Below are 22,947 nucleotides of genomic sequence, written 5' to 3'. Positions count from 1 at the left end.
GTATACTTGAGAAACGGTTGAGAAGAATGGTGGAAGAAAAGTTTGGTGAAGAACAAGCTGGATTCAGGCCAAATAGAGGCTGTCAGGATCAGATCTTCACTTTACGACAAATAGTCGAGAAAGCATGGGAATATAACAAAGATCTGTATTTAAGTTTTGTCGATTTGGAAAAGGCATATGACAAGGTGCCAAGAGAGAAGCTGTTCAATACGCTGCAGTTATATGGTGTCAATGGGGCATTATATCAAGCAATACTTAGTCTTTATTTGAGTTGTGAGTCAGCAGTTAGAATTGAAGGAAGTACAGGAAGATGGTTTAATGTTAAATCCGGTGTGAGACAAGGATGTACATTATCCCCTCTGTTATTCATTATCTATATGGATCACATTATGAAGGAATGTGGTATTAAACCTGATATCAAAATTGGAGATGTTAATGTCAGCTCTTTGCTTTATGCGGATGATGTTATACTTCTAAATAAATCCGCTACAAGTCTGCAAGATTCTCTGACTAAATTGAATAGCTGTTGTAATAGATATGGTATGAAGGTCAGCAATAAAAAGACAAAGACAATGAAAATAGGCAGAATCATTGAAAATGTCAACTGTGTTGTGAATGGAGAACCTGTGGAACAAGTAAAACATTTCAGTTACTTAGGCACAATTTTTACTGAAGATGGTAAACTAAATATAGAAATAGACAACAGAATCAGCAAAGCTGGTATCGTGGGAAGTCAATTGAATAAATTCATATGGAATAAGAAAGAAATTAGTCGGAACACTAAATTAGCTGTATACAAGACTGTGTTCAAACCAATTTTAACTTATGGATCTGAGAGCTGGGTCAGAAATAAAACACTTGACCAAAGACTAGAGACCGCAGATATGAGAGTCCAGAGAAAGATTAGAGGCGTGAACAGATGGCATCAATGGCAATATCATATTAAAAATGAGGATATTAGGAAAGAACTTGACATTGTCAGCATCCAGGAATGCGTTAGCAGAACTAATCTCAGATGGTATGGTCACTTAAATAGAATGGGAGAGGAAAGATTAGCAAAACAAGTGTTCTCTGCCAGGTTGGCAGGAAAACGACCCAGAGGAAGACCAAGATATAGGTGGATTGATACGGTACAAAGTGCCTTAGACGATAGAAATATACGATCTGATAATGTTGGAGATTTGACAAGTAACAGACTGATTTGGAGGAAAATTGTAGATAGGAAGTTAGTAATGATGTAATTTTTTCATGTAGTACTGTCATATCCTGTACACCCCTTGAGGGTACATTGCAGGAATTTGATGATGATGATGATGATGAATTTATTTTCAGTACATCATTTCAAGAATTACATGTGAAATTTGCATTGAGTATTTTTTACTTATTCAAACTTTTAAAAGGAACAAATTACTTTATATAACACACCATTGGAGATGCAATTAAGATGATGAAAGATGTTATTGAAACATCTTCTCTTTTACTTTTGAACTTGATCTAACACTAAGAAGAAAAAACAGTGCTGAGATTTTAAAACCAGCCAGATTGGCTGCTGCTTAAGGCACATTCAAAGTACCCCACACCAAATCCCACTATGCAGGAGAAAGTGTGGCTCACAGTCTTTATACAATGGAGGAAAGATTAACTACATTGAAAGAAAATAAAAAATACAACCTGAGTGTTTATTAATGTGTGGTTAGTTTTCGAAAAGTCCACCAACTTTCTTCAAGTAAGTAAGACCTGCATTCTTTGAGAACGATGGTGGCCTAATGTTGTAGTAAGGGTATGGGTGACTTGAAGGAAGCAGTTTGGAAAGAGTGAAAGGAGATGGAAATCTTTTGGCCTTGCACTTTATCTTTGGGTTGGGGGAGGGAGAGCAGTTGGGTTTTAAAGATGAGATGGAGGAATCATCAGGCTGTGAATATTCTGGTTCATAACTTTTGACTTGTATTTTGGATTATTTTTATTTATTATTATTATTTTTTTTTTTTACTTTGGTTTTTAGTAAAAATTTCTCTCTCCGGGATCAAGAGCACTATAATGAAACAGCACTAAAACGGGATAGCACTAAGCAGTTTTTTACTATATGTGGTTCTCATCAACAACTGCTTTAGGACAGTTTTATTCTTTCGGAAATAAATGCAGCATCAAGAAGAATGAGTGAGTTTTACATTTTTCTTTTTAATTTTTCCACTATAATTTAACTCCATTTAATCCTACTGTAAACCAAAAAAAGCACTATGTGGCAGTCAGCACATTTCTGTCCTGATTGCATATCATCATGCATTGTCAAGCTTCATTGAAAGTTTTTCTGATTATTCAATATCAAATCAATAACATATGAAAAGCAAAAGTCATCATCTCTTTTTTTGATAATATATGTTCAAGGTTGTTGGAAGGATAAAAGAAAAATTCAAACATATTACTGGCTCTTAAGTGTAATAATTTTTATCTTGGAAGTGGTATGAGTGTGAGGGAGGGGGATGTGATATTGAAATTTTTGATATTTCTTGAAATACTTTTAAAAATTATTTAGTTTAAAAAATATGTTTAAGATCAGCCACAAACATAATGGTTTAGTAATCAGGAAATTTTTTTTGTCTAAAAACAGTAGATTTTCTGTTAATGGTTCATTTATGGTTTTATTCTGCTCATAAGCCTGAATGCTTTTATTCCATGAACTGATAAACCACAGATGTGATATCTTTGCAGCATTTTCTATTTTTATGGAGTACCTTTTAGTAGGGCTTAGAGATGCTAGTTAATTGATGCCATTAATGTCTTTGTATGGTCTCTGTCCAAAAAAGAAAATTACTCAAGCTTATGACAAAGTATTCAAATCTAGTAGAACAAAATAAAAAAAAAAAAGTATTCATTTTACAATGAACGAAATGGACAGTTCTATGTTGAAATTGATAGACTGCTAGTTACACCTTCATTCTATAATAAACAAGACACTCTTTTTATATTAAAAGTTTAGTTAACTTCAAGTATAGTCCACACACAGCATTTATTTGCTATAGGCCTTGTTGCCTCTCATGTATGGGAGTGATAAAACAAAATACAAAATCATCATATGAAATTATTTTATTTACAAAATACCATTTAACTGAAACATGCTTTTGGATAACAGATTTATTTCTGACATGTTATGTGTGCATTTAGGCTATTCTTTGGCAAAATAAATTCTACAAAGAAATGGAAAAATGCTTCATATGTTCATCTCATCCGCTCTGTTTGGCAGTTTTTTATGGAATTCCCACAGCACTTGTCTTGAACACTGGTAACCTCAAATTCAACATTAGGGCTTCATGTGGATCTTCAACTTTTCCTGTCACATTTAAATCAAAACTACAACCGAATAGTACAAGATAATCATAGTAATAAAAAAATGATAGTTTATTACTGATCATAACATGTTTTGAAATGAATAATGCACTTCATTCCCAAGTTTTGAAAAAGGAAACAGGTATAAACTCATCCATTTGACTAATGGTTCATGGCAAGTGTTGCATTAACAGAGATGTGTTATCAGAGTATTAAAGAATTATTAGAAGTCTAATACTTTGATATGCTTTGTGCTTTTCTTTTTATGTGATAATGCTTGCAAATTATGAAATGGCTTCTGTTTTATATAACGTCAGTCATCTTAATACACTTATGTCCAGAACCTATGGACAAACACTATTTTTGAAGATTGCAAATGCAAATTCAGATGAAATAGCTTGTGGCAATTTGTATAACTGATGATTTTGATTGTAAAGCAAGTACACGTTCACATTTTTGAATCGCATGCAAAGGAGTCGTGCTAGCATTCAACAGGCTAAAAAGGCAAAAGGCTGTGCTAACCGAATTGTTTTTGAAGGAAGCTCTTTTCATGAAGAAATACAATTGCAAACTTAGATTTCTTGTAATGTCTCAAAGATATCATGTAGATGATTTCAAGTAGGGAAGAATTATTGGAAAGCTTGAAGAAGGCTGCAGAATTACTGATATTGCTAGAGAGTTTGGAATCTCACATAGTGTTGTATCCAGGCTCTGGGCAGCATTTCAAACCAATGGAATGCATTCCAGACATATGCTAAGAGGTTGCCTTCACTCTACCACAGAGCATGAAGATGAGAGTCATTTTAGTCTTTCCTCCGATTCTAGACAAAACTTGATTCAGTGTGAAAGTGGTACAGCTTACCATTGCAAGAATGTTCTTGAAAGTGATAGATATGGTCGTGCTGGGGTCATGGTGTGGGGAGATATTATGCTTAATGGACAAACTGAGCTACAGGTGCTGGAAAAGGGACTATGACTAGTGAACAAAGTGCTTCAACATCATGTTCGATTGTTCTCTGGTGCTGTAGGTGAATAATTCATTTTTATGGATGACAGTGCCACACCACATTGTACATGAGAAGTGGAGATACTTTTGGAGACTGAGGATATTAATCGAATCAAATGTCCAATACACTCCCCAGATCTGAATCCCATAGAACACATTTCGAACAACATAGAGATATGCATTGTTCTCAAAATTTCCCTCCAGAAAAACAAACAGGTACTATTCTTGCTCTAAGAGTGGTTCAGTTTGCCTCAAGAACTCCTGATTCACTTGGTGCTAAGCATGGTATGACATTGTTAGAGCTGCATTGCTGTTCTAGGTGGACATATTCCATACTGAAATGTCACTATGCATAGTTTTCTGTAAACACTGTACATTAATTCCTTAGGAATAGTGCTTAAGGGTCAAAGTTGTATAACTGAGAGGAGGCCTCCACATAGCCTTTAAAGGAATGCAGAGAACCGACCAGGGCTTCTGACCTAATGTCCAGTCCTCACCTTCTCATGGTGCCCCCCCGTTAGGTGCACCATGAAAAGGTGATACTGGTGAATGAGGATGGGCTGGCAATTTGGAATTTAGTTGACCAGATTGTATTCTTATTGGCTTAAACCACAATATAAATGGTGATACAACATGACAGAATTTCATGCTGCCTGGGACGTCGCCCAGTTAATGAAATGGGGAACTGAACAATGCCTTGTTGCTTTCACCAGGGCGAACAGCGAAAAGTCATCTACTGGAACTAAATCCTAAAACACGCCCCAACTCAACATCACCAGACTTCAGGATTCGTACTATCAACATAAGAAGCCTGAATGGCAAAAAAATGGAGCTGGCTCAGGAATTGGATAAGTACCAGATCAACATAATAGGGGTGACTGAACCAAAAAAAAGACAAACACTGGTGAGATCTTACTGAATAATAAATGAAAATGTTATATTCAGGCAATGACAATCAAGGAAAAGAAGGAGTAGCCATAGTATTCAATACTAAATACAAGGCTAATCTTCTTGAATGCCAGGCAATTTCAAGTAAAGTAATGTGGGCAAATATCAGAATGGGAACTGGAGAGTGAGACTTATTTGTGCCCTTATTTGGGGATTTAAATAGCAGAGTAGGGAATTATTGCCAGGCTTACAGAAATATTTTGGGAAAATTTGGAGAAAAGAGCAAAGCTAATAATAATGGCAAATATCTGTCGGATTTCTGCTCAGGACATGGACTGGTTATTACTAACATAATGTTCCAACATAAAAATATGCACAAATTCACATGGAGAGAAGAGGCAAGGAATAAGAAAAGTCTCATTGACTATGTTATTGATAGTGATGTTTTCTCTCCGGTGCAGGACACTAGAGTGTACAGAGGATTTGAAATCGGACGTGATCACCATTTAGTCTTGAGCAGGATAAAATTGAATTTCATATTGAAAAGAAGAACATGTAAGAAAGTTTTGAAGTGAATAAAAGTTGAGCAACTCTCAGATGTGAACTGTAGACTAAAATACACAAACATTATTCAAGAAAAAGTGAAAGAGTTTGAGAACAGAAACCAAATCTTGGAGATTCAGTGGCAATCCCTGAAGAAAACCCTTATTGATTGAGCCAGAGAGCATGTGGTGAAGTTGTCTGCAAGGATAGAAAAATCAGAACTCCATGGTGTATACAGGAAGCTAAAGAGACAGTGAAGGAAAAGAAAGCATATCAAAAGTTCCTGGCAAAAAAGTCAGCTTGTGCTCTTAGAGAATACAGAGACAAATGTAAGAAAGCTAAATACTATGTAAAACTAGCTAAACAAAAGTCATGGGAAGACTTTGGTAAGAACATACAAAATAAATATTAAGAAGTGATGAGATATTCTGGAGGTTGTTTAAGAAGCTCAGAAATGGAGGAAAGAGTGCTGTAAAAGGAATTAGATGATAAAGGTGATTTAAAAACTGCAGGAAAAGATATCCTTGAAGTATGGAGTAATTACTTCGAAAAATTGCTAAATGAAACAATCACTGACAGCACAGTGGTAAAAAACACTGACCAGTATGCAGTTGAGGAATGCATATCCATACTTAAAGTAGAAAAAAAGCCATCAAAAGCCTGAAATGTGGAAAGGCAGTGGGAATAGATGATATTTGACCAGAAATGCTTAAGTACGGAGGTATAAAAGTCTTACAGTGACTGATTTACTGTTGCTAATGTAAGATTGGAGTTTTTGCATTCTCTTTTCTATAGAGCATCCAGTTTGTCCAAAGTAAGACTGATGACAGTCACAAGAAACTTGGCAGACACCAGGGAGAGTTAGAGGAGATCATTTATCTTTTGTAGATGGAAACCATGCTGATAATTTGTTGATAAGAAGAAAAGTAGCCACTAAATTATATTTCTTAAGAATTCTGGAAGTGGGTTCTGAGTTGCTAGAAATGCAAGGAATTGTAATCCAACATACTGTTGCTTTCTTCCTATCAACAGATTATCAGCATGGTTTCCATCTTCAAAAGATAAACGGTCTCTCTCCAGCGTCTACTAGAAGAGGACAGAAGTATGATTGTCTAATGATCTAGACATCACGAAAAAAAAAATAATAATAAAGGCAGATCTTTCTTATGAGAGATGAAATAGGATAGTGTTTTGTGGCATTGAAGTTTGCAATGGCTTCACTGCACAGAAGGAGAGCAAGAGAAAGTATGGATATGTAGAAAGTGCAATATTTTGTTAGACTGTGAGTTAATGTGAAACAGGGTTAGAGTTTAAATTATTGGTTATAGAATATCTTGAAGCTTCTTGAGTCTGCACTACAGCACTTGTCAAATGGAGCAGCATAGCTATGGGTAGGATTTATGAGCAGTGATCATTTATAAATAGGAGGAAGAGAAATAATCTGTGTGTTAAAGCTTAAGTGCTGGGAGAAACTCGTATTAGAGCCTCGATGGAATGAAACAACACTGAGAAAGGATTAAAATATTACTTAATTCTTCTAATATTTCATCTTAGTATATGGTTTTCATATCAGTAAGTCTCATATTGTACCTCCCCCTGCCCCTTCCAAGACCTATCATAGATGATACATATTCTCCATGCTATATATTAGCAAAACAGTTAGGAAGCTCTCCTCACTGGTCATACCACTTCCTATATAAAAAAAAATCTATCCTTGAGAAATTAACGTTAAGTAATACAGATATTGACCGGTAGAAGGCCATGACATGCTTCATGACTGTAAAAAACACTGGAAAAGATAAGTGCTATTATGCTTAATTATTATACTAGCAATTTTAGTATACTGTTGTTTATTTTTGATAGCTGAGTGTTTGTGCATGATTATTGGCCTTATGGATTTGTTACTGACTTTTTTTTTTACAGAATGTTTGAATCTTGACTTGAACTGCTCACAATGGTGGTCAACTAGATGAGCTATGAGCACCGTTACTAGGCAAGCAGTGAGAAAATCAAACACTGTTAATTACGTAGATTTTTCAAAATTGGTTCGATAATGTGAGTGCAAAATATATGCACTCACATGGAGAGACTGAACAGGAGATGAGAGAAAGTATGAATTTGTAGAAAGTGCTATATGTTGTTAGTCTGTGAGTTAATGTGAAACAGACTGAAGGAATGAAGGTTAGCGTAAATGAAAGAAACAATGAAAGCTAGTGAGACCTGAGGGAGTGAAAGAACACAAGAATGAAGAAGCGATATGGGTGAGAAAGGAAGTATAAATGAGGAAATGGAAGTAAGGAGCACCGGAACAGAGAGTGAAATTGTCAGAATGTAAGATTTAATGAAACAGTTATTCAAAAAAAAATGAAATGAGGAATATGTATAGTGATATTAGATGTTTAGTGGAAGCAAATAAGAGTGCAGAAGAATAACATGAAAGAAAAAAGGGTAAAAGAGGTGATAAGTAATTCGAGAATATCAGTGTATGGAGATTCCATTGATAGAGAATTGGGTCTGCTATCCAGGAGTGAGAATGAACAAGATAATTCATGCTTTGGACATGAGGAAATGAACAAGAGAATTAGTGGTGGTTGTAGGGACATGAGGAGAATATAAGGGGGGATATCAGGAGGTTATTGAGGAAAGTGAAAGATAATGGTATAATGGGAAAGGTTGTTGGTGTGTTGCCTAGGTATGGCAATGATGAATTGAGACGGAGAGCCTGAATCATGAATGGGATGCTGGCAGAGCTGTGTTAGGAGACGGGAATGCAACTTGTGGATGTATGGCATGTATTTGAGGGAAGAATGGAATTATACAGACATGACAGATTGCTTTTGAATGGCTTTGGAGTGAGTGAACTGGATAAACTGTTACTAAATAAAAGTGCTGTGTGTGTGTGTGTGCGTGCGCTGCAAGCAAGAGATCAGAAGTAAGAGGTGAAGTGAAAGATCAGGAGAGTGGTACAGAAGAGATTGACGTGCCTGGCATTGGAAACAGTAGTAGTGTGAGAGATGAAGAAAGAATCGAAATGGAACAGGGAAATGGGGGAATCCCAGATGGGCAGGGAGATATAGTGAGGAGAAGGGAGTGCAGCTTGTGGATGTATGGCATGTATTTGAGGGAAGAATGGAATTATACAGATGTGACAAATTTCATTTGAATGGCTTTGGAGTGAGTGAACTGGAGAAACTGTTACTAAATAGTGCCGTGTGTGTGAGTGAGATGCAAGCAAGAGATCAGAATATGGCATAGGGATGTTGGATGTAGTAGTAGTGAACATATGGATGAGGATGATCAGAAATGGAAATAGATGGGGATGCAAGTGGAGTAGTGGAGACTGAGCAAATATATGTGATAAGTAGTAATAAAGGTGATTGGACAAGAGCAGGTGTGGTGGGAAAATCGCAACCAACAAGGGTGATTATTATGGATGATTTTAATTATGGCGGTATAGATTGGAATGAAGAGATAATATTTGGGAATAAGGAAAATGAATTTCTGAAGTTCTTAAGAGACAACTATCTCAGGTAGTATTTGAAGAGTTTTAGATCTGACCATTTCATGAGAGAATGTAATTATGAATGGGGTTTTGCACTTCCCTCCAGTTGGTGAGAGTGATAATGAAGTGATCACATGGGTTGTGCCTAGCCATATGAAGACTTCTGTGAGGATAGGATGTATGTGGAACTACAAGGCTGGTGATTATGTCAAGCTTAGGTGGTAGCTTGGAGCTATAGCCCAATGGAATGAGGAGTAGAGCAGTAAGGAAATAAATGCTGCTTGAGAACTGACAAAGAAATACATAACAGCATCAATATGTGAATGTATTCCGAAGGTCAATAAGGTGGGTGTAAAATAAATAAATTGAGGGGATTAAGCATGAAGTCTGGAAGAAGGCACTTTGGAGACAGAACAAGATGAATAATGATAAAGAGCATGCCTGGAGAGTGACTCATATGGTGAGGATAACAAAAGTGCAGTATGAGCAGAAATTAGCAAATGGGGCCAAGAAAAACCCTCATGAGTTTTTTTTTTTTTTAATATGTGGCAAGTAGAAGGAATAATGATTATGGTAAGATGCTGTTAATGGATGAAAATGGGAGATTGGTGACTGCTGCAGAGGGCATAGTCAGTGTTCAGTGAACAGTTCATCAGTGTTTCATCCTCAGTATGAAATCTGAAGCTCAAGTGTGAGTGAGCAAGAGGTATATGAGGAGCTAAATAAGCTAGATGTCAATAAAGTAATAAGACTTGATGATGTATTACCATGTGTCTTAAGGGAATATTCCACGGAGTTAACATCATCCTTCACTTATCTGTTTATCAAGTGTCTTACAACAGCACAAGTCGCAAAGGAGTGAAAGAAAGACAAAATTGTTCCACATGTGATAAGGATAAGGCAACAAATTATAGGCCAATCTGTATATCTGGAATTGTAGTTAAGGTATTGGAAAGGTTAGTGAGAAATAGGTTATAAAAATGGATTGACAACAGTAATATTCTTTGTGCTTGTTAGCATGGGTTTGTTAAAGGTAGGTTGTGTTTTACAAGCTTGCTTATGTACTATAGTAAGGTGACAAATGTATTGTACAAGAGAGATGAATAAACATAAACAGTGGTATACTTAGATTTTGCAAAGACTTTTGGTTTTGTCACACCACAAGTTAATCATTAAACTGAAGTAGATGGGATTGGATGATAGACTAGTGAGTTGAGTAGGTGAATTGCTTTTAGATAGGTATCAGCAAGTTGTGTATTGGGGAGCACTATCATGAAAGAGGAAAATCACTAGTGGTGTACTGCAGGGTTCAGTTTTGGGACCATTGTTATTTAATGTATATATTAATGATATTGAGATAGGTTTAACTGATGATATATATCTGTTTGCAGATGATGCAAAACTGCATCATCACTGCAAAACTTGAGTAGCTTGTATGAATGGGCAACAGTATGGAACTGTCAATTCATTGTGCGAAGTGTAATTTTCTGAAATTTGGTAGGTAACAATGGGATGCAAAATATACACTTGGTGGTGAAATTTTGGAGGGAGTTGATGATAAGAGACCTTGGAGTGGTGGTGGACAAGGATCTGAAGTTCAGAGATCACATTGCACAAGTTGTGAAGACATCACATCAGATTATGGCAATGATGCAGTGGACCTTAACATGTAGAAATAAAGAGGTTCTGGTTCCCTTTCCCTTGTATAAGGTCTTGATCAGTCCTCATATGGATTATTGTGCAGAGATTTGGTTTCCTGGCTTTTCATGGTGATGAGGATATGTTGGAAAGGGTCCAGAGAAGACTGACTAAAGTTATAACTGGTCTTTGGGATGTGGGATATGAGGACAAATGTGGGAATGCAGTTTGCAAAATCTTATGAATAGGAAATAAGAGAGGGGATATGATTGAAACATTTAAGTTGGTGAAGGGATGTTACCAGGTTAATATGGAAGAAATTTTTCATAGAATGAGGGAAGGTGGGGGGGGGTAGAACAAGGGCACATCCTGGAAGTTGTTTAAGGAGGATGTGAGCAGGGGCATAAGGAGTTAGTTTTTTTGTGTGGAGAGTGGGTGGTCAGTAGAATGCATGCGTGACATTATGGTGAATGCAAATACCTCAAATGAGTTTAAAGCACAATTTGATTTTGTAACAGTTTTTGCCATTTACGATGAGTCTTTTGACTCCATGGAAGTCTGGTGTTAATATTTTAGTTAGCTTTGATATCACCTCACTGTTCACCAGTATTCACTTAAATGACACTTTATCACTTATAAATAAAGTTTTTTTTCCCTTGATATTACTGATCTGTTTTCCTTTACTATCTATTCTGGATATTTCTCTAAGAAGCATAAAATTTATAAACCAATAGGGGGTACCTCTGTGGGTTTTCCCCCTGGCCATTTTTTTTAATGGAATATTTGAAAAACAAAATCTTGACTCATCCCCTCTCAGTCAAGCCTTTTAACTAGTTAAGATATATGGATGATATGTTCTCTATTTGGCTCATGGCCCGGACACATTACTCTTTCCTCTATCACCTCAATAGTCTTTACTCCGGAATCCAGCTTACCACGGGAAAAGAAACTAATAATAGTTTATCCTTTCTAGACACCTTGGTAACACACCCACCCAGTAGTAACCTGTCCTTTTAAGTATATAGGAACTCCACCCATGCAGGCAGATACATTCATTAGCAAGGTCATCTCTACCTATAGGAGTTGCCAAACAGTGTGCCACCTTTTTATTAAATTACTCTGGATTTAGAGAAAGATGTTGAAAGTTTATTTTTCACTTGGTTAGACTATAATAAATTTAGTTTAATCCTTTATCCAAGTGTAAACTTTCAACATCTTTCTCTAAATCCAGAGTAATTTAATAAAAAGGTGGCACACCGTTTGGCAACTCCTATAGGTAGAGATGACCTAGCTAATGCTTCTGCCTGGTATCTCCACTCAGGCCTGGCTCCCACTGAAGAGACCTCAATAAAGGTCGAAACGAGTCTGGGTAGTGACTCTCCCCTTAATGCATAACATTATACATATCCGCAAGGAGATGTGTTTTGCATTATGGGAGATACTGAGATAGGAGTGGAGCTTGCTCCACCTGTGCAACGAGTTGCCTGGTGTTGTATCACCTTACCCCAGTTCTGAAGATACTTTCAGGCGCAAACTTTGTTTGTTCACACTTGGATAAAGGATTAAACTAAATTTATTATAGTCTAACCAAGTGAAAAATAAACTTTCAACACCCCAAAGTTGAGAACACTATTTTAAAGTTAGTATTTGCATAGGTAGCATCTCAAGTGGAAAAGGACCAAATTTTCTGAAGGTTAATGAGGCTGGATGTGATGTGTTGTTTTGGAGACATGGTAGTTGACAAGTATGATCTCATCCCATTGATGAATAACACGATCCGTATTCATTGGTTATTGAAGATTTTAAAGCTGGGAATGTTGAGTATTGCAATGTTTGTCTGACAAAGAAAGAGAGAGAAGATTAGATTGAACTAACATTGTCTTAAATTATTTGCTACAGCCCTCAAATATGCTATAAGAATGAACTGGGAGAGAAAAGGAACTGAATATTGGAAAATACTTAAGCAATCTGTTGATGATATCATACTAATAACAATATCACCAAAAAAACTAGAACACATTATTGAATTAAAAGGAGTAGGTCTGGAGATTGGTCTACAAATAAACATTGATAAATCAAAAATAATGTACAGTAAACCCTTGCTGAGCGCGGATTTGCAGAACGCGATTTTGCACATACGCATTATCTTAATTGTTTCCATTTAATTTGTCCAACGCTAGAATTTCATTCATACGCGGTATGCTGCAGAATGTCGGCCGGCAACCCTGCTTGGCGCTGCCCGCTAGCTGAGTGACCCAGGCCGAGTTGTGATCATTTCACTCACGTAAGCAGAGCTGTAATCACGTATTTATCAGTGTTTATCCTCTTCTCCTTTTGTGTTTGTATTTCTTTTAATTTCAAAAATTCAATATGATATCTAAGAGGAAGAATGAAGATGATAAAGCAAAAAGACGCAAAGTTTTGACATTATCTCAGAAAATTGAAATTTTAGATAAGTTGAAAAATGGTACACGTGTTTCATCACGTGTTTATAGCAAGAGAACTAGCTATAAACGAATCAAGCATAAGAACAATATGGGAGAATGAAGAAAAGATTCTGTCTAGTATCAAAGCTTCAGGCAATACTTCGGCAAAGGTTGCTCAAGTTTCAAGAAGAATTCCGCAATTGGAAAAGATGAAAAAATATTAATAGCTTGGATTGACAATCAAGTAAATGAAAAAGGCTCAGTTGTGGATGGTGTTGTTATTCAAAACAAAGTTTTAGATTTCAGAGAAAATTGACTTTCAAGCAAGCAAAGGTTGGCTTGAAAACTTTAAGCGTTGTTTTAATTTGCACAATGTAAAGCTTCAGGAAGAAGCTAGCTCTGCAGATAAAGAAGCAGCAGAGAAATTCCAACCCCAATTTTTGAAATTCATGGAAGAGAGGGGTTGCATTCCGCAACAAGTTTTCATGAGACGGGCCTATTTTATCCGCAACAAGTCGAATGAGACGGGCCTATTTTATAAGTGAATGGGTCAAACCTACATCATTATTGATGTAGGTTTGTCCCATTTTTGAGTTCGAGGTTATATCGTAGTGTGTAGTGTTCGTGCAAGCTCCTGATAAGATAAGTATTATTTTCAGTTATCGTTGATAAAATTAGTTAATATTGCGTAGTTTTGTTTGCCTTGCGTATTTTAGTGCGTCTGTTTGTGTGTTTTTGGTGTGTATAACTTATTATTTGATAAAACACGTTGCAATAATTATGGCACCTGTACGAAGGAAAATAGCTGCCAGTAATGATGGTTCGCCATCGTTGTCAAAGAACAGTAGTATAAAAGAAATGAGTCAGTGTACTAGCTGTGAAATGTACGCTTTACGGAGTGTGGATAGATGATAATAAAGGATTGAATGTGTGTAGAAAATGTAGGGAGAATGAGGAATTGAAGTGTATTTCGGATCGTAAGTGTGATATTTTTGTCAACCTTCAGAATGAAGAAAATAGCGATATGACAAGAAATGGCAAGGTTGTACATGAGAATTACGAGAGTGTGAATGTAGAAAGTGTGAATGATAGTATTAATGGTTTCTCAGAGAATAAAAAAGATGAGATAGATGCATTGAATGAGATCGCGTTGTTGAATGGTGCGATAGAAAGGGCAAAACAGCAGCTAGAGTGCATGAACAAAAGTCGACTGAATGAACCAACCAATAATAAAAGGTATGACAGGAAAAATAGGCGTATGAATGTGAACATGAACAAAATGAAGGATAGAGTGCTGTATGGAGACTCGTTAGTACAAGGTGTGTTAGTAGAGGATTTGACAAAATCGTACCAACCTGGTGCGACCATAAAGAATGTAACTGAGTCTATTAGAGAGCAAAAGGAAAGGGTGAAAGAAATGATTGTTGTGGCAGGTACGAATGATTTGAAAGGAGATAAAATGGAAATGATAGAAGACCTGAATGAATTGTTTGAGGTAGCAAAAGAAAAGAGTGAGAGAGTTAGAATGATTAGTCTTTTGCCACGGTATGACAGTGAAATGTTTAAAAGGAGGGCCATAATTGCGAATGACTTTATGCGTGGGTTATGTATGACGCGTGGTGTGGAATTTGTGGACGTGTGGAGTGAGTTTGATGGGCGAAAGGATCTATATAAGATGGATGGCTTGCATTTGAATGGTTATGGTGTAAGAAGACTTGAGAAAGTGTTGCTGAATGTAGTGCATGTGCAAATTCAGGGAAACTAGATTCGTTAGGGGGGGGGGGAATAGATATACAGTCCTTAGGGAGGCAGTTGAATGTAAGAATGAATATAATATGCTAGAGCAAATAAGGACAACAAACCAGAGTGGGATAGTTAATATAAGGCATCAAGGTAGGGTTGGGGCTAATGGGGGTCTTAAATTCATGTACACTAATACTAGGAGTATTAGGAACAAGAAGGAAGAGTTTTGGCCATGGTTGGCACTTTCAGACCACAGGTTATTGGTATTAGTGAAACATGGCTGTCTGTAGATGATATAGCTAGCGGGATTGAATGTGATGGGTATAGTGTGTTCAGGAATGACAGAGAGAATAAAATGGGGGGAAGGAGTATTGTTGATGATAGCTGATGAGCTACAGCCAAGGAGAATAGAAGTTGAATTGCAGGATAGAGAAAAGAGCACATTTGAGGCCATTTGGAGTGAGATTGTGGCTAGCAGAACAAAATATACAATTGGGTGCTGCTATAGACCAGGTGATGGAAAAGATGGTGGTGACAGTATGCACAAGCAAATAGAAGAAATGAGTGGAAGGAGGGTGATTATTATGGGAGATTTCAACTATGGTCGCATTGATTGGAGTGAGGAGAGGACACACAGGAGGAAGGAATTGGATTTTATGCAGTTATTAAGGGATAACTATCTGCGACAGCATGTAATGGAAAATACTAGGGGTCAGAGAGGGCTTGACCTAGTAATTACATCTGAGGATTTGGCTGTAAGAAATATGACCACATTGCCACCAATCGGTGAGAGTGATCATTGGGTCTTGACTTGGGAGGTGGCTAAAGGTGTAGAATTTTCAATTAAGACAGGGTACATGTGGAATTATCGGGCTGGAAAGTATGACAAGCTTAGGAGTTTGATTGGCTCAGTGCCATGGCATGTACAACTGCAAGGACTAGAAGTTGATAGTGCATGGGAGGTGGTTAAGAAGTGCTTGCATGAAGCAATGGCTGACTGTATACCTAGAGTCCGAATAATAAATCAAGTAAGGGTTAAATGGATGAATAACACCATTAAGCTTGAGCTGCAAAAAAAAAACAACTATGGAGGGAATTTAAGGAGAAAGGTGACCGGCAGGCACATGAACGGTATAAAGCGCAGGCCAGAAGGGTGACGAGTGTGGTAAGTAAAGCAAAAAAGGATTATGAAAGAACATTGGCCATGTGGGCTAAAGAGAATCCTAAACAGTTTTTTAGATATGTAGCAAGTAAAAGGAAAAATGTACATGGCAGAATGATTTTAAAGAATGCCGATGGTAGAGAGGTAACTGAATCAGTTGAGATAGCTGAGTTACTGAGTGAGCACTTTGCAAGAATATATCATCCAGGTGGTGACATTGCAGAAACGAATAAACCTGGATGATATATTCTTGCAAAGTAGATTATTACACTTTTTTTATAATCTTTGTCAAGTAGCTTTATTTTATCCTCCTATATGTTTCGCCAATCCTTTTCTATTGGCATCCTCAGGGAATACAAACTAATAAGCTAAAATGAAGGTTACAGACTAGGCACACAATACCAATTTTTTGTATGAATTAGAATTATCAGTTATAACCTAGTCTGTAACCTTCATTTTAGCTTACTAGTTTTTATTCCCTGAGGATGCCAATAGAAAAGGATTGGCGAAACATGTAGGAGGATAAAATAAAGCTACTTGACAAAGATTATAAAAAAAGTGTAATAGTCTTATGAATAATTGTCAAGAAAAAATTCAACACAAACCAGTAGATTATACGGGAATTGTGGTGAATGAAGTGGAGGTAAGTAGTCTATTGCATAACCTCAATGTCAATACATCTGTGGGGTTGGATGGTATACCAGCTCGTGTAGTACGAGAAGCAGCTAATTGTCAGTACCCTTGACCATTTTGTTTAATTTGAGTCTCGGGTCTGGGTTAGTCCCGAGCGGGTGGAAGGAGGGGAAAATAGTTCCACTGCATAAAGGTGATTCCAAGACCGCTGTTGTAAATTACCGACCGATTAGCATATCAGGAATCATTGTCAAGGTCTTAGAGAAATTAGTCAAGAAAAGAATACAGGATTGGATAGATGAAAATGGGATATTGTATGGGGGACAACACGGTTTTGTGAAGGGTAGATCATGCCTCAGTAACTTGCTCACATTTTATAACACAGTGACAGCTGAACTGGATAGGGGTAATGGGTTTACAGTGATACTACTGGACCTTGCCAAGGCCTTTGACAGGATACCGCATGGAACCCTAATCAGTAAACTGGAGCAGATGGGGATAGATATAGGGTTGGTAAGATGGATAGGAGGGGGGTTGAAGGAGAGATACCAGAGAGTGGTTTATTCAGGAGTGGAGTCAAAATGACGTCTTGTGACTAGTGGAGTGCCGCAGGGCTCTGTTCTTGGACCACTGCTTTTCAATTTGTTCATCAATGATATTGGAAAGGATTTGAGAGGAAGTGTTCACTTGTTTGCTGATGATGCAAATTTGGGTAGAGCAATTGTGAGTGCACAGGATGTCAAAATTTTACAGGATGATTTGGATAGTTTGGAGGACTGGGCTAGGAAAAATGGATGTCAGTTTAATGTGGCAAAGTGTAAGGTTATGCACTTTGGGGTGAAAAGAATAGCAGCAGTATATCGCATAGGTGGAACCGTACTCCAGGTGATTGATGAGGCCAGGGATTTGGGAGTGCTGGTGGATAGGGAGTTGAAGTTTAGGGGACACATTGCAAAAGTAACTAAAACAGCTCACCAAATCACTTGGCTTATGAAAAATACTTTAACATGCAGAGAGAAGCAAGTTGTTGTTCCTCTGTATCGAGCCTTGATAAGACCCCATCTGGACTTCTGTGCCCAGTTATGGGCACCAGGGTTTCTTCGTGATGGGGAGGAAGTGGAGAGGGTCCAGAGACGAGTGACCAAGATGATAGCAGGTCTGTGGAATGAACCTTATGAGAATAGGTTGAGGATTTGTGGGTTGCAGAAATTGGACGATAGGCGAAGGAGGGGTGATATGATTGAGACATTCAAATTACTGAAGGGTTTTTATAAGATTGATCCAGAAGATATTTTTGAAAATATGACTGGTGGTGGGAGGACTAGGGGCCATACATGGAAGCTGGGCAAGAGCATGGTTGACAAGGGTGTTAGAGCTAGGTTTTTTACTTGGAGAGTGGTGAATGAGTGGAATAAGCTTCCAGAGTCTGTTGTGGGTGCTACGACCATGAATGAGTTCAAGGCAAGATATGATAGATACTGTGTGAATGTTGAATAGTTGTTCCAGACATGATGTTAGGGCCTACCTCGATGAGTCTGTCGACTCCTTGGAGTTTCCCGGAACAATAATAATAATAATCATAAAGACACAAAAGGTTTTAAAGCTTTTAAGGATAGACTCACTTTGCTTTTTTGTGGAAATGCATCAGGCGACTTCAAGTGCAAGCCTCTGCTCATTTATCAATCTAAAAATGCCTCGTGCATTGCAGGGAAAATATTTTGAGCAATTGCCCATTGTGTGGAAGTGGAATAGAAAAGTTTGGGTAACAAAAGCCCTCTTTAATAACTGGTTTGAAAATTCATTCATTAAAGAAGTCAAACATTACTTAGAACAGCAAAACCTGCGCTTTAAAGTTCTCCTAATTCTCGATAATGCTCCAGGACACGATGCTGAAGCCCTCACAACATTGCATCCAAATGTAGAGGTTTTATTCCTCCCACCTAACACCACTTCCTTAATCCAACCAATGGATCAAGGGATCATAAAAACATTCAAAACTTATTATGTCAGGCATGTTTACACCTCTGCAAATAAAGCACTTGACGAAGGAAAGCACGACACGCTAATGGCATTTTGGAAGCGATTCAACATAAGCCACTGCATAGAAATGATTAAACTTTCATGGGAACAAGTGAGTTCATCAACATTGAATGCTTGCTGGCATCAACTCTGGCCAGAAGTTGTCAACAATTTTAAAGGATTTCCATCAATTGAAAATGAAGCCTAAGAAATCGTACAAATTGCAAAAGCAATTGGCGGCGAAGGATTTTCAGATATGGAAGAAGGAGAAGTCAAAGAATTAATCGAGAATGACGATCAAGAAATGAAGAATGAAGAATTGGATAATCTTGTAACACCAGCCGATAGTGAAGAAGAAGATAAAGCGCCCTTAACTTACAATGATTTTGCAATGGAGATTGACCCAAATGAAGAAAGAAGAGGACACTTTATGAAAGGCATTGAAAAACTCTGCACTCCTTACCGTGAAACTTTTAAAGAGTTGTGTCAGTCATTGTCCCAAGCAAAAATCACTAGCTTTTTAAAAAAATAATTGTATTATGTACCTACTTATTAAGCAGTAATAAAAATCCTTTCAATTAACATTTGTTTCATTTTTCCCTTTTAATTACAACAACATTTAGGTTAGTTTAAATTATACATATGTACTTTCTTAATTTGAACTATACCTAACACATTTGTTTCCATAGAAAGTTAACTTTGCGGAATGCGATTTTGCCATGTGCGCAATGTATTAATGATGTAACCCCCACGTTCAGCAAGGGTTTACTGTATAGTAAAAATACTCCAGAATGAAAACAGATTGAAATAGTGAGTTCATACAAGTGCCTAGTACAGAATCATTACATACATAAACTTAATAATGAAATTTCAGCTAGAATAAATGGAAAGTTTTTAACTATTATAGAGAGATATTTAAAAGCCGTTTACCAAATTGAATGAAAAGGAAAAATCTATAACCAATGTGTACTTCCAACAGTGACCTGTGGTAGTGAAACCTGGAGTCTGACTGAAAAACATCTAAACTGAAAACAATACAAAGAAACAGCCATTTTGGGAATAACTGGGTTAGATAAAAAAAATATTAGACCAGAAATGCTGAAGTATGGTGGTATAAGAGTCTTACAGTGGCTGCACTGCATAGTTCAGAAAGCCTGGACAGAGGGAATAATTCCTGATGATTGGAGTAGAGCTTTCATAGTACCCATATATAAAAAGAGAAATAAAACTGCATGTGAGAATTACAGAGGTATTTCCCTACTGAGTGTTCCTGGCAAGATCTATGCAAGTATACTTGAGAAACGGTTGAGAAGAATTGTGGAAGAAAAGCTTGGTGAAGAACAAGCTGAATTCAGGCCAAATAGAGGCTGTCAGGATCAGATCTTCACTTTACGACAAATAGTTGAGAAAGCATGGGAATATAACAGAGATCTGTATTTAAGTTGTAGATTTGGAAAAGGCATATTACAAGGTGCCAAGAGAGAAGCTATTCAATATGCTGCAGTTATATGGTGTCAATGGGGCATTATATCAAGCAATGCTTAGTCTTTATTTGAGTTGTAAGTCAGCAGTTAGAATTGAAGGAAGTACAGGAAGATGGTTTAATGTTAAATCTGGTGTGAGACAGGGATGTACATTATCCCCTCTGTTATTCATTATCTATATGGATCACATTATGAAGGAAAGTGGTATTAAACATGATATCAAAATTGGAGATGTTAATGTCAGCTCTTTGCTTTATGCGGATGATGTTATACTTCTAAATAAATCCGCTACAAGTCTGCAAGATTCTCTGACTAAATTGAATAGCTGTTGTAATAGATATGGTATGAAGGTCAGCAATAAAAAGACAAAGACAATGAAAATAGGCAGAATCATTGAAAATGTCAACTGTGTTGTGAATGGAGAACCTGTGGAACAAGTAAAACATTTCAGCTATTTATGCACGATATTTACTGAAGATTGTAAATTAAATATAGAAATAGACAACAGAATCAGCAAAGCTGGTATGGTGGGAAGTCAATTGAATAAATTCATATGGAATAAGAGAGAAATTAGTTGGAATACTAAATTAGCTGTGTTCAAACCAGTTTTAACTTATGGATCTGAGAGCTGGGTCAGAAGTAAAACACTTGACCAAAGACTAGAGACCACAGATATGAGAGTCCTGAGAAAGATTATAGGCATGAAAAGATGGCATCAGTGGCAATATCATATTAAAAACGAGGATATTAGGAAAGAACTTGACATTGTCAGCATCCAGGAACGCGTTAGCAGAGCTAATCTCAGGTGGTATGGTCACTTAAACAGAATGGGCGAGGAAAGATTAGCAAAACAAGTGTTCTCTGCCAGGTTGGCAGCAGAATGACCCAGAGGAAGACCAAGATATAGGTGGATTGATACGGCACAAAGTGCTTTAGACAATAGAAATATAAGATCTGATAATGTTGGAGTCTTGACAAGTAACAGACTGATTTGGAGGAAAATTGTAGATAGGAAATTAATAATGATGTAATTTTTTTCATGTAGTACTGTCATATCCTGTACACCCCCTTGAGGGTACATGGCAGGAATTTGATGATGATGATCTTTCATAACCCAGAATACAAAATAAAGCAAATAAAAATATTATAACAAAATACAAATACTTACCTACTTGAAAACCAATAAAAGCACATGAGTCAATCAATATTGTAACATTTTTCTACTGGAAATGTATCGCAGTAGTTCGGGGTTCGAATGTACGAGTGGAACAAAATAACTTTATTAATGAACACTTACTAACTACACAACTAAACACTCACAAAGAGGTCAAACGCACAGAAAACTCTCAGAAGAATCGCTAAGAAATCGCAATGTTATCGCTATGAAAATTCACTGTGAAGTGATTGATTCTACTTTTTGTTTCTTATTGTTTAATTTCATTCAATTTTTATTTATTTTATTTTCCTGGAGCAGCCATGGAGCCCCTGGGAAGTGCATGCGGAGCCCTTTGGGCTCCACGGAGCACAAGTTGGGAACCACTGGCTTAGGGTATCAGAATCATTCTCCGTGTTCATATATAGCTATTTTGAGTGATTCTGATTGATTTGCATGCCGAGACTTTCAGAGGGTGCTGAAATTTATCATCTTATACATAGGATTAGTCTTTGCATTATCAGTGTTGAGATAGAGTAAGTTTGAATTTTTAAAGTTGCCTCAGCTGTAATTTCAACCAGTGTCAATTAAGGAAAATTCCTGCATTTCTATATTTCAACTTACCTCCAGTTGAAAAGCTGTTTACAAAGGTTCCTTGCATTCTAGACAGGATTTTAATTCATATCTTCCCAACTAAAAAGCAGATGTTAGCTTGACTGTTTTGCCATTACATTACGAGTGCAACTACTTAATTAAGGGTTAAAAGTTGCAAACATTTCTGATTTGTTTTGTAGCTTTGGCTTAATAAACTAATTTTATTCTCTTATTTAAATTTTTTTTTCCCTAGACCTCACACTCTTACTAACCACACCTTTATTCAACTTCTAGGGAGAAGTTTATTCAACCCACTAGGGAGAAGTTTATACCCCCCACACACACACTTGTTCTGGTCCCTCTAGCCAAGTGCTGAAACATTCCCCCTGCATCTATCATATCATATCCTCTCTTTTTCTCCTATCAACCAACTTCTACAATCCACACACCCTCAATCTATCCTCATGGCGAACATTCCGTAGGTCACTCACTATCTTGGTCACTTGCCTCTGAACCTCTCCACTGCTTCCTCATCACCATGAAACCTGAGCACAGTAATCCATTTGCGGATGTATAAGAGCCTTATAAAGTGGAATAACAACTTCCTTATCTCTCCTTTTTTTTAGTGTGTTGTGTTCTTCAATAGTTCAAGTAATCTTAGGAGCTATTTTAGCAACCATAGCAATATGTCTTCTAAACTTTAACTCTCTGTCTACCATCACCCTTAAATCTCTAGCTTCATCTATTTCCTGGAGTACAGTTCCATCAACGTGGTACACAGCTTGTAATCTATTTATCCCAAAATACATAAGTTTACATTACTCCACATTAA

At 37.0% G+C, this 22,947-nt stretch overlaps 1 protein-coding gene across 1 annotated transcript in view; it reads left to right on the top strand.

Moving 5' to 3' along the window:
• The window catches only part of PMP34 (Peroxisomal Membrane Protein 34), a 178,530-nt gene that overhangs the window by 78,535 nt on the left and 77,048 nt on the right, over window positions 1-22,947 (top strand). The gene's annotated exons all lie outside the window — the stretch shown is intronic.

The sequence above is a fragment of the Typopeltis vanoorti genome, chromosome 2, assembly GCF_054136105.1.
Source record: "Typopeltis vanoorti isolate ZY-2024b chromosome 2, IOZ_Tvanoo_1.0, whole genome shotgun sequence".
Lineage (NCBI taxonomy): Eukaryota > Metazoa > Arthropoda > Arachnida > Uropygi > Thelyphonidae > Typopeltis > Typopeltis vanoorti.
The sequence above is the reverse complement of the archived record's forward strand: the minus strand, read 5'-3'. Positions and strand labels throughout refer to the sequence as shown.